Source organism: Bombus bifarius, unplaced genomic scaffold, assembly GCF_011952205.1.
Source record: "Bombus bifarius isolate JDL3187 unplaced genomic scaffold, Bbif_JDL3187 scf7180000009140_frag, whole genome shotgun sequence".
Classification (NCBI taxonomy): domain Eukaryota; kingdom Metazoa; phylum Arthropoda; class Insecta; order Hymenoptera; family Apidae; genus Bombus; species Bombus bifarius.
This window is the reverse complement of record NW_022884927.1, coordinates 3,626-16,388: the sequence shown is the minus strand read 5'-3', so window position 1 is coordinate 16,388 and position 12,763 is coordinate 3,626. Positions and strand designations below refer to the sequence as shown.

Here is a 12,763-nt window from a genome sequence, read left to right as displayed (position 1 = left end):
CGCTCAGGTTGTCGCACTTCGATACGATGTGTCCGTACTCTCTACACTTAAAGCACTTAGATCCTCTCGACCTATTCGGGCACTCTGCACACTCATATTCTTCGCCGCCGCAATTGTAACATCTCGTCTTCCTCAATTCTGTAATGGATGTAGTACCGTATAGTGTAGACTTATTGTTTTCTTCATCTACTATTCCTTCTACAATATACTCCACTTTCGCCTCCTCCTCCATATCAACATGGCTGGCTATTTCAAGCATGCGGTACATATAAGCCAAGCATTTTTCGTCGCTTCTCTTTTTCGTATCTCTAAGTCTTTGATGTACTTGCCTACTATTAATCTTTTTAGAGAATTCTTTAATCAGCCCTCTCTTCAGCTCATGCCAAGTTCTAACATGGCACTCGAAACTCGCGAATATTCTACCTGATCCTTTCAGCAATCTCTTCGGATAAATCGCTTTCTGTCCCTCTGACCACATGCACATGTCTGCGATTTACGACACCCCCCAGGCCCCTCATTCATGATACCACAATAATGTACAAATTGCACCAATTCTTTTTAACCTGTTACATTACAACGTATTACAAGTTCTACAAAGCTATAGAAACATTAACTAATAGACTTTTATAGTGGCTTGTAGACTTATATTATAAATAACAATAATGTAAATTATACAAATATTAATTCATAATAACAATAAACTTTTTAATTTACTTTTTAATTTTAACTTAATTTTACTTTAAAGGAATATAAGCATAATTAAGAGAAATGTGCGCGTTTCTATAAGAATGTTTTAGTGAAGCTTTTATTCCTGTATGGAAACATTATTATAATATGATCTACAAAAACACATGCTTTGATGTGATAACGAATAATAAAATTGACAAAATAATTTAGATATGGAACTTAGTCAGCTTCGTTAATGATATATAGAACTTTCTATAAAAAACTCATTAAACGTATATTTATACAACTTTATTACCGACTTTAAAACATATTATATAGTTTCTAGTCTCCAAGCCTTACGAAGCAACATTGCTCGAACCGTTTATTGGACTGACTCCACAATCGTTCTACATTGGATCAACACATCACCCCACCCCCTCCAGTGGATTACATAATGGGCGACCTTCCAGCTGCACGGATAACAGAATCTCGGCCATTTACCAACGTCGGAATCGACTACTGCGGACCGTTTTACATCAAGGAACGAAAGGATCGCAACCGACGCAAAATCAAGGTATATGTAGCAATCTTTGTATGTCTTGCAGTTAAAGCAGTCCACGTCGAGTTGGTCAGCGATCTCACTAGCGAGGCCTTCATTGCTGCTCTGCGAAGATTCATCGCTCGCCGAGGATTCTGTGTGACAATTTACTCCGACAACGGTACCAACTTCGTTGGCGCCAACAATGAATTACGAGAGCTCCGAAATCTCCTGCAATCTGACGATCACAAGGCACAGGTCCAGTCCTTTTCAGCCGACCGACGGATCGAATGGCGCTTCATCCCTCCCAACTCACCTCACTTCGACGGGTTGTGGGAGGCTGCAGTGAAGTCTTTCAAACGACATCTCAGACGTGTCGTAGGTAACGAGCTTCGAAAACCTTAATACTCTCATCATTGAAATCGAGTCTATCTTCAACTCCCGCCCGCTGACTCCGATATCTTCAGACCCAAACGATCTCCTAGTTCTCACTCCCGGTCATTTCCTCATCGGAGATTCACTAACAAGTTTCCGAGAACGAGATTTCAGGGACACGCCATCCAATCGTCTCTCCTGCTGGCAGCATATTCAGAAACTCAAACAACATTTCTGGCGCCGGTGGAATCGAGAGTATCTAAACGGGCTACACATCCGAAACAAATGGAGCAAGGGCAGTCACGACATACGAGAAGGCACCATCGTCCTTCTCAGAGAAGACAACTTCCCCCCGATGCAATGGCCATTGGGCAGAATCATCAAGGCCCAACCCGGCGCAGACGGCATCATACGCACGGCTATCGTTCGAACGGCGACGAGTACCCTCGATCGGAGCATCAAGCGGATGGTACCACTACCGAGCAGAACGACTCCAGACGACTCCGAACCAATCAACAGCTCCGAAGTCTGACAAGAGATCCACCTGACAACATCACACCATATCACTTCATCGGTGCCCTCTCAACGGGGGGAGGATGTTACGTCGCGTAACGCTCTACCTAGCCCAGGCCACACACCGCGGGCAATATGGCAACCAGATGTCTTCGGATACTCACTGCGTACCCTCAATAGTCTCAAGTATCTTCCATAAATCTCAGGAATTTCCTAGTAGGGGTCCTTCAAACCAAACAAACGTCTGTGTCCGAAGAATTTCTAAAGACCATTGTCTACTACGGCTAGACAAGGGAAAGTCGGTTTTTCTCTCGTATGATACAACTTTCCTCCCACGAACCACTTTCTCTCGAGAGCGGTTAAGACCCTTCGTTTAACCAATTAACAACGAAGCCTATTTCCCTCATTCTCTTAACTAAAATCATCACCAACAAATCCGATGGTCCCGTGCGCTAGACACACCCATCCTTAGCTTTCCTTTGCCACCGCATCGTTTCCGAACATCACTGATTGTACATCCTTCGAACGGTCAACATCCTTTAACCGGGTATACACACTCCTAAATCAGTCACTCATTCATCTCGTACATACGCACCAGCGTAATTGCCTTCGTTATAAGTTGTTAGAATAAACGGTGAAATATAACTTACTATACTGTGTCATATTCATTCAATCACCTCTGTTATCTTAACCGAAACAGGGGAACGACTAATTCGCGGCGTCGATTAACCGAATCGTAGCGAGAATTTACGCCTCTCGCTGACGCATTTTCCTCGCGACCGCGTCTCTCCGCGAACGGTCGTAACAATATCATACGTAAAGGTGTAACTATTTAGTGTATTAAGATATTGGAAATATGAATTTTATGACCCTGTCAATCGCTATATTATACCATATCATCAATTACCCCTATTATCCCACAAGAAATAAGAGGATCGATCTGTTCGTGGTGTCGATTCTTATAATCGTAATGAGAATTTACGACTCTCGTTGACGCGCTTCCTCGCGATCGCGTCTCCTCGCTGGTCCTCGCTGGTCCTTCGAGCTGGATCACGTGCCACTGAAAAGTGCACTTACCAGTGACCATACAGTGTCACGTGAAATCAACATTTTATCGACATAATCACCTAATCACACGAGTAGCCATCGGAAAGGAACTCCTCCCTCGCTAAGCATATGCGCGACCCCACGCCGCACAATAACGAAAGGCAACCGATTCCCGGACCAACGTCCAGTTCTTCAAGATAAGCTCGCTCAATCTATTAAACTAACACATGGCCCACGCTGAACAGATCAGTATATTGCGGCGGAGACGAAGCGCCTTAAGGAAAATTTAAAAAGACATAATGCTATTCAAGGGATTTGTGGCGGATCGGTACCAACAGGACGCCAACAGGTCGAGGCATCAACACGGTCGTAACACCTCTAAGGCGATCCGGGTACCAACCGTCAACACCAGAGGGCCGCTACGACGACAACGAGTCTGTCTATCTCGCTAGCGGTCGAATATACTCTACGTCTAAGGCAGAGACTACAGGGCATAGCCTTACTGACGAGTCCACCGGTAGTCCCGGGACGAAACGCTCAGTCCCTTTTCACACGGCAGTGCCATAACACTGCCAAAATGACTGCAAGCCTGGATTCATGAGCATGAAGAGATCGTTGATCTCATTGATCCTACGGCTGCTCGAAATATATCAAGTAAATCTAGTTATTTTTCTCAATTCGATTAGTCGAAGTTGGAATTAGATGTACAAAATAATTTTTAAGCAACGCAACCTATAGTCGCTATTAATTCAAAAATAGCAGCTATAAAGCGGAAAGATCGTGAATTTAAGACTACGTCTGATGGCCGTCTTATTGTCACAGTAGAAAAAGATGAACCAGAACGCAAGAGAAAGAAGAAATCTGCACTTTTGTGCAGTGATTCAGAAGACGATTGTGGTAAGAATTGGGGTTAGATTTGGGGTTAGGAATTGTAGAATGTTACGTTTTGTCTGGCTCGTTTTGGTCGCGTTGCCGTTAATTTTTGAATTTAGACTAAATTGTAGTATTGTCTGTTATATAATGCGATTTGAAATTAAACTCCACGTTTCGGCTAACCTGCTATGCGCAGGAGTGCTAGCACGGGAGAGGATTAAAGTTGGTGAAAATAAATGTTCGCTTAATCCTGCTATATTATTAGACAAATATTCTTCACAAAAAATGTTTATTCGTATTCTAATTGGATATTGACAGAATAGTCGTTGAAATTTCGAATGCTCGGAGTTACAATCGTTCGCAGTACGTTTCGCTCTTATTAATTACAAGATTTTAATTTCGATAGATTTTCGATAGTTTACAAATTGACAAATACAAACACGTCGATTAACAAGACTAATAAGAATTGGAAACTAATAAAACAAAGAACTAAAAGCTAAAGAACTAAAGGACTAGAGAATCTAAAAGCTGAGAGCAAGAACTAAGAGCTAAAGGAATTAAGAGCTGAAAACTAAGGAACTGAAGAATTAAAAAAACAAAGGAATTGAGAAATTAAGAGCTAGAGGAATTAAGAATTAATCGCTATGAACAAGAAATTACTTGCCAGGAAATGAGAACTAATCGCCAAGAACCAAGGAATTAATCATCAAGAACTGAGGAACTAATCACACAAAACTGAGGAATTAACTACTCTAAAACTAAGGAATTATTACCGCTTCTTCTATGCCGCTACGCTTATTTATATTTAGGTCTACCGTGGGGGGGTTGTCATGTGACGGGTTATTCCGTGGGGGTTGTGAGGTTCGAATTTGGTTTATACAAATTGTTAAAATTTATTTAAATTTCAAATTGGAACGCTCACTCGCGCTATTGATAGTTTTAGCCTACGTTACGGCGCGTGCGCAGCGCGGGACGTGACAAGAAAAATGTAAAGTAATTCAAAGAAACAAGTGAACGAAGCCAATGAATTTTTATGTTACATGATCAGAAGATGATGTTCAGTCTGTAGCCATGTCGCAAGCAATGGATAAAAAACGTAAATATAACGATAGTTATAATAACGTCAGCGTAAGGAGTGGATCCACATTAAAGTATCGAGGTATAATAGTAATATATAACCTATAGTAAATTTTGGTCTGTTGTTTAATAACAATTTTGGTATCCGTAGCAGGAGGGTCTGGAATACATCGACCATTGAAAAAATCAAGAACAGAATGTATACCAGGAGCGGAATATAAAGCATCAAAGGCTGGAGGTGATGTTAAAAGGAAAGGAAAACCAAATCCATATGCTTATGTACCTTTGTCAAGAGCAGCATTAAACAAAAGGTAAATAATGATACCATGAATTTTGATTTAAATCGAAGATACGCATTGAATTGATTCATTTTTATCTTTAGAAAAAAGAAGAAAAATGCGAGTAAATGTTTATAACTTTATAACTATGAGAAAACTCGAAGCAGCCCGAGCGCAACTGCATATACGAGGCTGCGAAAAGTATCTGTTATAACTCAATTAAGAGCGAGTATCATCAATGTATTGGGTTTAGATTTGGGTCAGATTTTTCAATGCAACAGTAGCAAGGTGACCCTGGCAACGCTTGCACGAAATAACAACTATAATTTTATTTCATAAAATAACAAATCGGAAGTTATATCTGGTTCTTCGCACACGATAAAAATTTTATTACGGAATTGTGTCGGTAAAATATGTGAAACCGAAGAATCAATGAAAACGTAAGATTAGATTTAATTATTATTTTTCATATCTATAATTTATATTTCATCATTTATATCATACTTTTAGATATAAGGACACTATCAATCAGATAACTTTTATGATCCATCAAGCATTAGGTTATCAATATTTGGAAGCTTGGTATCATATTCTTCATTTAATAGCCCTACTGTTTCAGGTAATATCGATTTTCTGCTTCTTACCCATTTGTCAATGTTGTACATTTCAACGTTTCCTTTTATTACAGGCAACTGGTAAAGCGAGAAGTCCGCAATTAATAGAGATATTAAAAAGTCTTGCTGAGTAACGTGATTCTTACAATTTTGCGTGGAAAAATGACGCTGAGTACGCTATTGGGGCTGCGATAAGAGTGCTAGGACCGGAGACAGTATTAAATTTGATTCCATTGAAGGCAAGTAATTCTATATGAACCGGATTATGCTTAGAAAAAAAAAACTTTATTTTATAATTACAGTAATATAAATCTCTATTCTATAGGTATCAGACAATGCGATTAATTTAAAAATAACTTGGCTACTACCATTATTGAAAGATTGTGTGCTAGGTGGGTCACATACTTTCTTCACGGAAGCATTGCTACCTATCGTTGCATTGTGCGAGTAAGTATTGTAATCTATCTTTATTATAAGAGTATAAATTATCTTATATTGATATTTTGAATGATAATTATACTCAATTTTAGAAAAAAAGCAACCGAACACCTGTACGCAGGAAAACTTACGAATTTCTCGTTTACCAAGTCTGGGCTATTTTACCAAGTATATGCAACAACGCTACTGATGTGAAAGATAATTTCAAGGTATATAACAGAAATAAATATAAAAGATATAGTATCAAGTATCCATGAGATAACTTTTATCTTGTTTAGAATATATCTAAACTGTTAGGAACAAATTTAAATGAAAGAAAGAATTTAAGGACGTCGATAACGTCTGCCTTACGAAGATTAATAACGAAAGCAGTCGAAGGCGACAAAAAAGAAGATATACACGAACTAGCTAGATTTGCAAAGAATTATTTACCATTGTTTTTAAATCTATACACTACTAAGCCACTTGGAACTGAGGAAGAAGGACAACGCTTCGCCACGTTTGATACGATAAGAGTAATTTGTGAATAGAAGGAGTAATTTCCTTTAAAGGGATTAACTAATATTTTGTACAATTACAGGTGTATCTTACAATTACGGATAAAGAATTGGTACACGAATTATTCGATCGTGCGTTATTTAAGTTGAAAGAACCTGATATCGACGATTTTTTCAAAGAAAGTATTCACGATATAATAAGATTATTTATTAATCATACTGACATTAATAGATTAAGGACGTTTTACGATATGTGTGTACCACTTCTTAAAGAAATTTCTAAAACCAAGGAACAGAAGAAAGCGTATAGGTAACTTTTTAATATATTTGGAATTAAATATTTTAACTATCTTTTCTGCAAAAACAAAAATTATTTTTTATTTGTATGTTCTTTCAGGTTTTTAGAAGAGATATGTGGCAGTGAGAAGGAAACGTGTAAAGAGTTTGTAGTTCAATACAGACGCGAGATACAAAAATGATTAATAATAATAATCCTCTGCTACTGAAGTCGCAAAGCCAAGCAGAGGAGTATGTGCTAATTTTACAAACGTTGTTCTATAATATCAATTTCTTATGAAAATTTTAACAAATAAGCCTTACTCATTTTTTAATTAGGTACGATTAAGATGCTTAATTCATCTCATAAAAATTCATTCACAACTTGAGAAAACTAAGTTCTTCGAAGCCATTGTGCCCGAAGCAATAATGAGTTTAAAAGAGTTAAATGCGAAATGTCGAACTTCTGCATATCAACTTTTAAACATTATTGCCGAGAAATTTTTAGGAAATCCTACACATCTTAAAGATTATGTTAATATGCTCATGGTTGGTTTGAGTGGTGCGATAGAAAATATACAAAAGTATTGTACCGCATCCTTGCTGGCACTTTCTTCTATCACTTATCATTACAACGGTACAGTTTATTTCAAACTAAAGTCAAAATAAATATTTCGTATAAAAATAAATTACAAGTCTGACAAGAGAAATTGCAGAAGCTGCATTGTCATATATCAAAATATATATTACTGTGATGCCATCTCATATTACTGCCTCGAATTTAAAATTGTTGGTTAGTAACAAAGGCGTTTAATTAATAATAATAACAGGTAGTAACAAAATCCCGTATATCTCCATAAAAAAACGAATAAGTGAATTTGCAGATAGGCGCTTTATGTGCAATGAACGATGACTGCCATACGCATTTCAGACAAAAAGTACGATATTCTGGTAAAGTTAATAAGAGAATACGGAATGGAAACAATTTTTGGCATGATTCCAGCTTCCAATGCGATGTTACGTAAGAGATTAAAAAATATGAATAAGGCAGAAGAAGCGAAGAAAAAGAAAAAAGAATTGAGGAAATTGAAAAAACAAGAAAATGACGAGGATGCTGAATTCAATGCAAAGAGAAAACCTAAAAGGTAACTTTGTATTTTCCTTTAAACGGAATTTTTCTTAAACCGAAACAACTCTACAATCTTTATCAAAATTCAGTATAGAAGAAATATTGGCGGATAGCGATGATGAGTTCGATGAAGATATGGGCAATGAAGAGTCAAGGAAAAGGAAGAAAAGAACATCGCGAAAGGAAGCCTGGATTCATGAGAATGAAGAGATCGTTGATCTCGTTGATCCTGCGGCTGCTCGAAATATATCAAGTAAGTCTAGATATTTTTCAAAATTCGATTAGTCGAAGTTGGAATTAGATTTACAAAATACTTTTTTAGCAACGCAACCTATAGTCGCTATTAGTTCAAAAATAGCAGCTATAAAACGGAAAGATCGTGAATTTAAGATTACGTCTGATGGCCGTCTTACTATCACAGTAAATAATGAGAAAGATAATGAACCAGAACCCAAGAGAAAGAAGAAATCTGCGCTTTTGTTGCACAGTGATTCAGAAGACGATTATTCAGAAGACGAATTGGGGTTAGATTGGGGTTAGGAATTGTAGAAAAATGTAAAGTAATTCAAAGAAACAAGTGAACGAAGCCAATGAATTTTTATGTTACATGATCAGAAGATGATGTTCAGTCTGTAGCCATGTCGCAAGCAATGGATAAAAAACGTAAATATAGCGATAGTTATGATAACGTTAGCGTAAGGAGTGGATCCACATTGAAGTATCAATGTATAATAGTAATATATAACCTATAGTAAATTTTTAATAATTATATTAAATTGACATTGAGATGGATTCCTCTAGCCTAGACTGTGTAGCTATGTATATTAATAATAATTTACTTCTCTAGATTAAGTGACTTGTACTTATAAAGATGGCTACGTTAAGTGGTTTGTATTTTTATATCATAAGTAATTGAGTGGAACTCAACTGTTTCTGTGAAGCAGAGTGTATACTGCGAAGGAGGTGGCGATACCTGAAAGAGGTAAAAACGAGTATTATGGGGATAGGTTGCTACCTTACTTTTATTAAGTTAATATGAAATGGTGCCTTATAAGGTTAGCTGGTAGCTATTTAATACGTGATGGGTTTTTTACAACGATTGTGTTACGTCGTGCGACATTCTTTCTAGAACAGGCCACACACCGCGGACAGGATGGCAACCAGATGTCCGCACGCCTTCACTGCGTACCTTCAATAGTCTTAAGAGCCGATCATAAATCTTAGAGGAATTTCTAAGGTCCTTCAGACCGAACCAAACATCTGCACTAAGTCACTGTCTAAAGGTTATTGTTTACTACGGAAAGATAGGAGAAGTTCGTCTTTCTCATGTACGATGTTTTACACTAGCAACTTTCTCTCGGGGCGGTTAACACCCTTCCTCCACTCTTCCACCACCAATCCAGAAAATTAACCTATTACCAGAGAAGTCCTTCCCTCACTCTCCCAACAAGAACTTGGTCTTAACAAATCATCTTTTCTCGCATCATTAGACGCACCCATCGCAAGTGTCCTCCGCTGCATCATCGTTACAGAAAGTTAGTCTTTATACGTTTTTTGAACCTTCAACATCTAAGCGTGCGTCGCGTACAACACCTCGTTACTCTAGCTATCAATCGAATTAATTGTACATTTCTAGTCAAGAAGTTGTTGGAATAAACATTAATTGCATTCGTTAATTCAGTGTAAAATCAATTTAACCACCCCTATTATCGCAAACGAAATCAGGGGATCGATCATTTCGTGGCGTCGATTATCCAATCGTAATGGGAATTTACGACTCCCGTTGACGTGCTTCCTCGCGATCGCGTCTCCCCGCGAATGGTCGAAACAGATTGACTAGTGCTAAGTGTTTTGTATTCTTATTTACTATAAGTGAATGAGATAGTTTATGTGCTTTGTATTCTTATTTATTATAAGCATGTATTCCGCAATTAAACGGCGAAGACGATATCGGAAGTACGTGAATTGCGAGCCATGTGTAGCGAACACACGCTACTACTAAAAATGATCAAAATCGGGAAAATCACGGGTAAAGCCGCAATGGCTATCCGCAATATACCAATAAACGAATACGGACACCTGTACGATGCCCTACGACGAAACGTAGCCACCCAAGATTCTGTTAGAGAACAACAAGACCAGCTACGCGAAACGAGACAGCGTCACGACGAAAGTGTGCAAAGTTATATCATCAGGTTCCGCAGAGCACTCAATAAGCTACAATACGGTATAACGAACGAATACTGTGACGAAATTACTAGACGAGCTATGAACGACAGGATTTTAAGAGACTCCGTAATCGATTTTATTCGAAGCCTAAAAAGCGAAATGGGACAATTACTACTCGCCAATCCACCATACAATATCCTTGAAGTCGTAAAGAAAGCCACCGACATCGAGCGATTCTTCAGGGAAGATCGAAATCAACGACCAAAACCAATGGAACGATTACGACTCCATGAGCAGCGACGACTAACAACCAATAATCCCTATTCAATCATTAGAAAACCAACTCCAACACCCAGTCCAACGCCAAGAAGTTTCCTACAAACTGAACAAATACCACTTGCCCAAAGGACACAATTAAAATGCTTCAAATGCAATCAGATCGGACATGTCTCCAGTTAATGTAGAAATTTTCGAACACCCAGCCAATTTCCGAGACCACCAGCAGTCCATAATCTCGAGACAAGCAAGGAAGAAATAGAGAAACCAATATACCAGACTTACGAATTAACGCCACAACAGGAAGACTACCCACAGTACTTTTACGATCCGACGGACAGCGATATAAATTCCTCATTGACAGCGGAGCAGGAATTAATATACTCAAGCGAAGATGCCTATTACGAACAAGAATAACAAAAGAACGAAAATTCTCGATGGGACACTCTAAATTTAAAACTAACGAACACGCTTTGATAAAACTATTTGGCAAACCTCTAGAATTCTTTGTGGTAGAAGACAACTTTCCAATTATAGAAGACAGCATACTCGGTTTACCAGCCCTATCTAAATCCAAATTTGAACTCTCAAATCAACAATTATAACGTGACAATAATATACTTTTATTGCAACAGGAAAACGACGTACCTCCAAAACAAGCAGTGTCAAAAACAGTCTACCTGGAAGGAAAACCGACAACGACATGCTTTATCAATGGTGGTGAGTGCCCAGTCAAAATGACTAATTTTATCGAAAATTCAAACACGTACGATCAAGTCTCCACGTTTAAAGATTTAGTCAGACTTTCGCATATAGAGAAAACTCACCGTGAACCAATCGAAAAGATATTGCTGTTTTACCTCGACGTATTCAATCTAGAGACCGACTTATTACCATACACTAACCTTGCTAAACACACAGTAACGTTAAAAGAAAATAAAATCATTAACACAAAATCTTACCGACAGCCTGAATGCCATAAAGAAGAAATCAAACGATAAATGGACGAAATGCTACAAAAGAACATCATAGAACCATCTGATTCTCCTTACAATTCACCAGCCTGGGTAGTACCAAAAAAGGCTGACGCCTCAGGGAAACAGAAATGGCGAATTGTAATAGACTTCAGAAAAATAAACGAACTAACTGACCAGGACGCATATCCATTACCTGACATAGACGACATACTATCCCAACTAGGCAACGCAAAATTTTTCTCAGCCCTCGATTTATCCTCCGGATTCCATCAAATCCCAATGGACACAGACTCTAAGAAATACACAGCATGCTCCACACCACAAGGACACTACCATTACAATAGAATGCCATTCGGTTTAAAGAATGCACCTGCAACATCTCAACGCATGATGGATACCGCGCTAAGAGGACTCATAAATAAACATTGCTTCGTATATTTAGACGACATTATAATATTCGGACAGTCGATTGAAGAGCACAATAGCAACCTCGCGATAATATTGCAACGCCTACGCGAACTCAGACTCAAAATACAGCCGGACATATGCGAATTTCTCAAACCAGAATTAGAATATCTCGGACATATAGTAACCGCCGAAGGTGTAAAGCCAAATCCCAAAAAATTAGAAGCCGTTAGCAATTTCAAACAGCCACGTAATCCCACAGACATCAAATCGTTCTTAGGACTAGCAGGTTATTACCGCAAGTTCATCAGAAGCTTTTCTAAAATCGCGAAACCATTGACCGAACTTACAAAAAAGGAGACACCATTTCATTGGACAGATAAAACCCAGAAAGCATTCCAGACATTAAAAGACAAACTCTGTTCATCACCCGTACTAAAATTCCCAGACTTTGCGAAACAATTCACATTAACGACTGAAACCAGTAACGAAGGTATAGGTGCGATCTTGTCACAGGACGGACATCCATGTTGTTATATCTCGCGAACTCTAAACCCACCGGAACGAAATTATTCCACCACAGAAAAAGAACTTTTAGCAATAGTATGGGCCATG

The 12,763-nt window shown here is 38.4% G+C and overlaps 1 pseudogene; it reads left to right on the top strand.

Moving 5' to 3' along the window:
- The first annotated feature begins 5,083 nt into the window (after window positions 1-5,083).
- Window positions 5,084-9,073, top strand: LOC117213885 (annotated as a pseudogene).
- The last annotated feature ends 3,690 nt before the right edge of the window (window positions 9,074-12,763 follow it).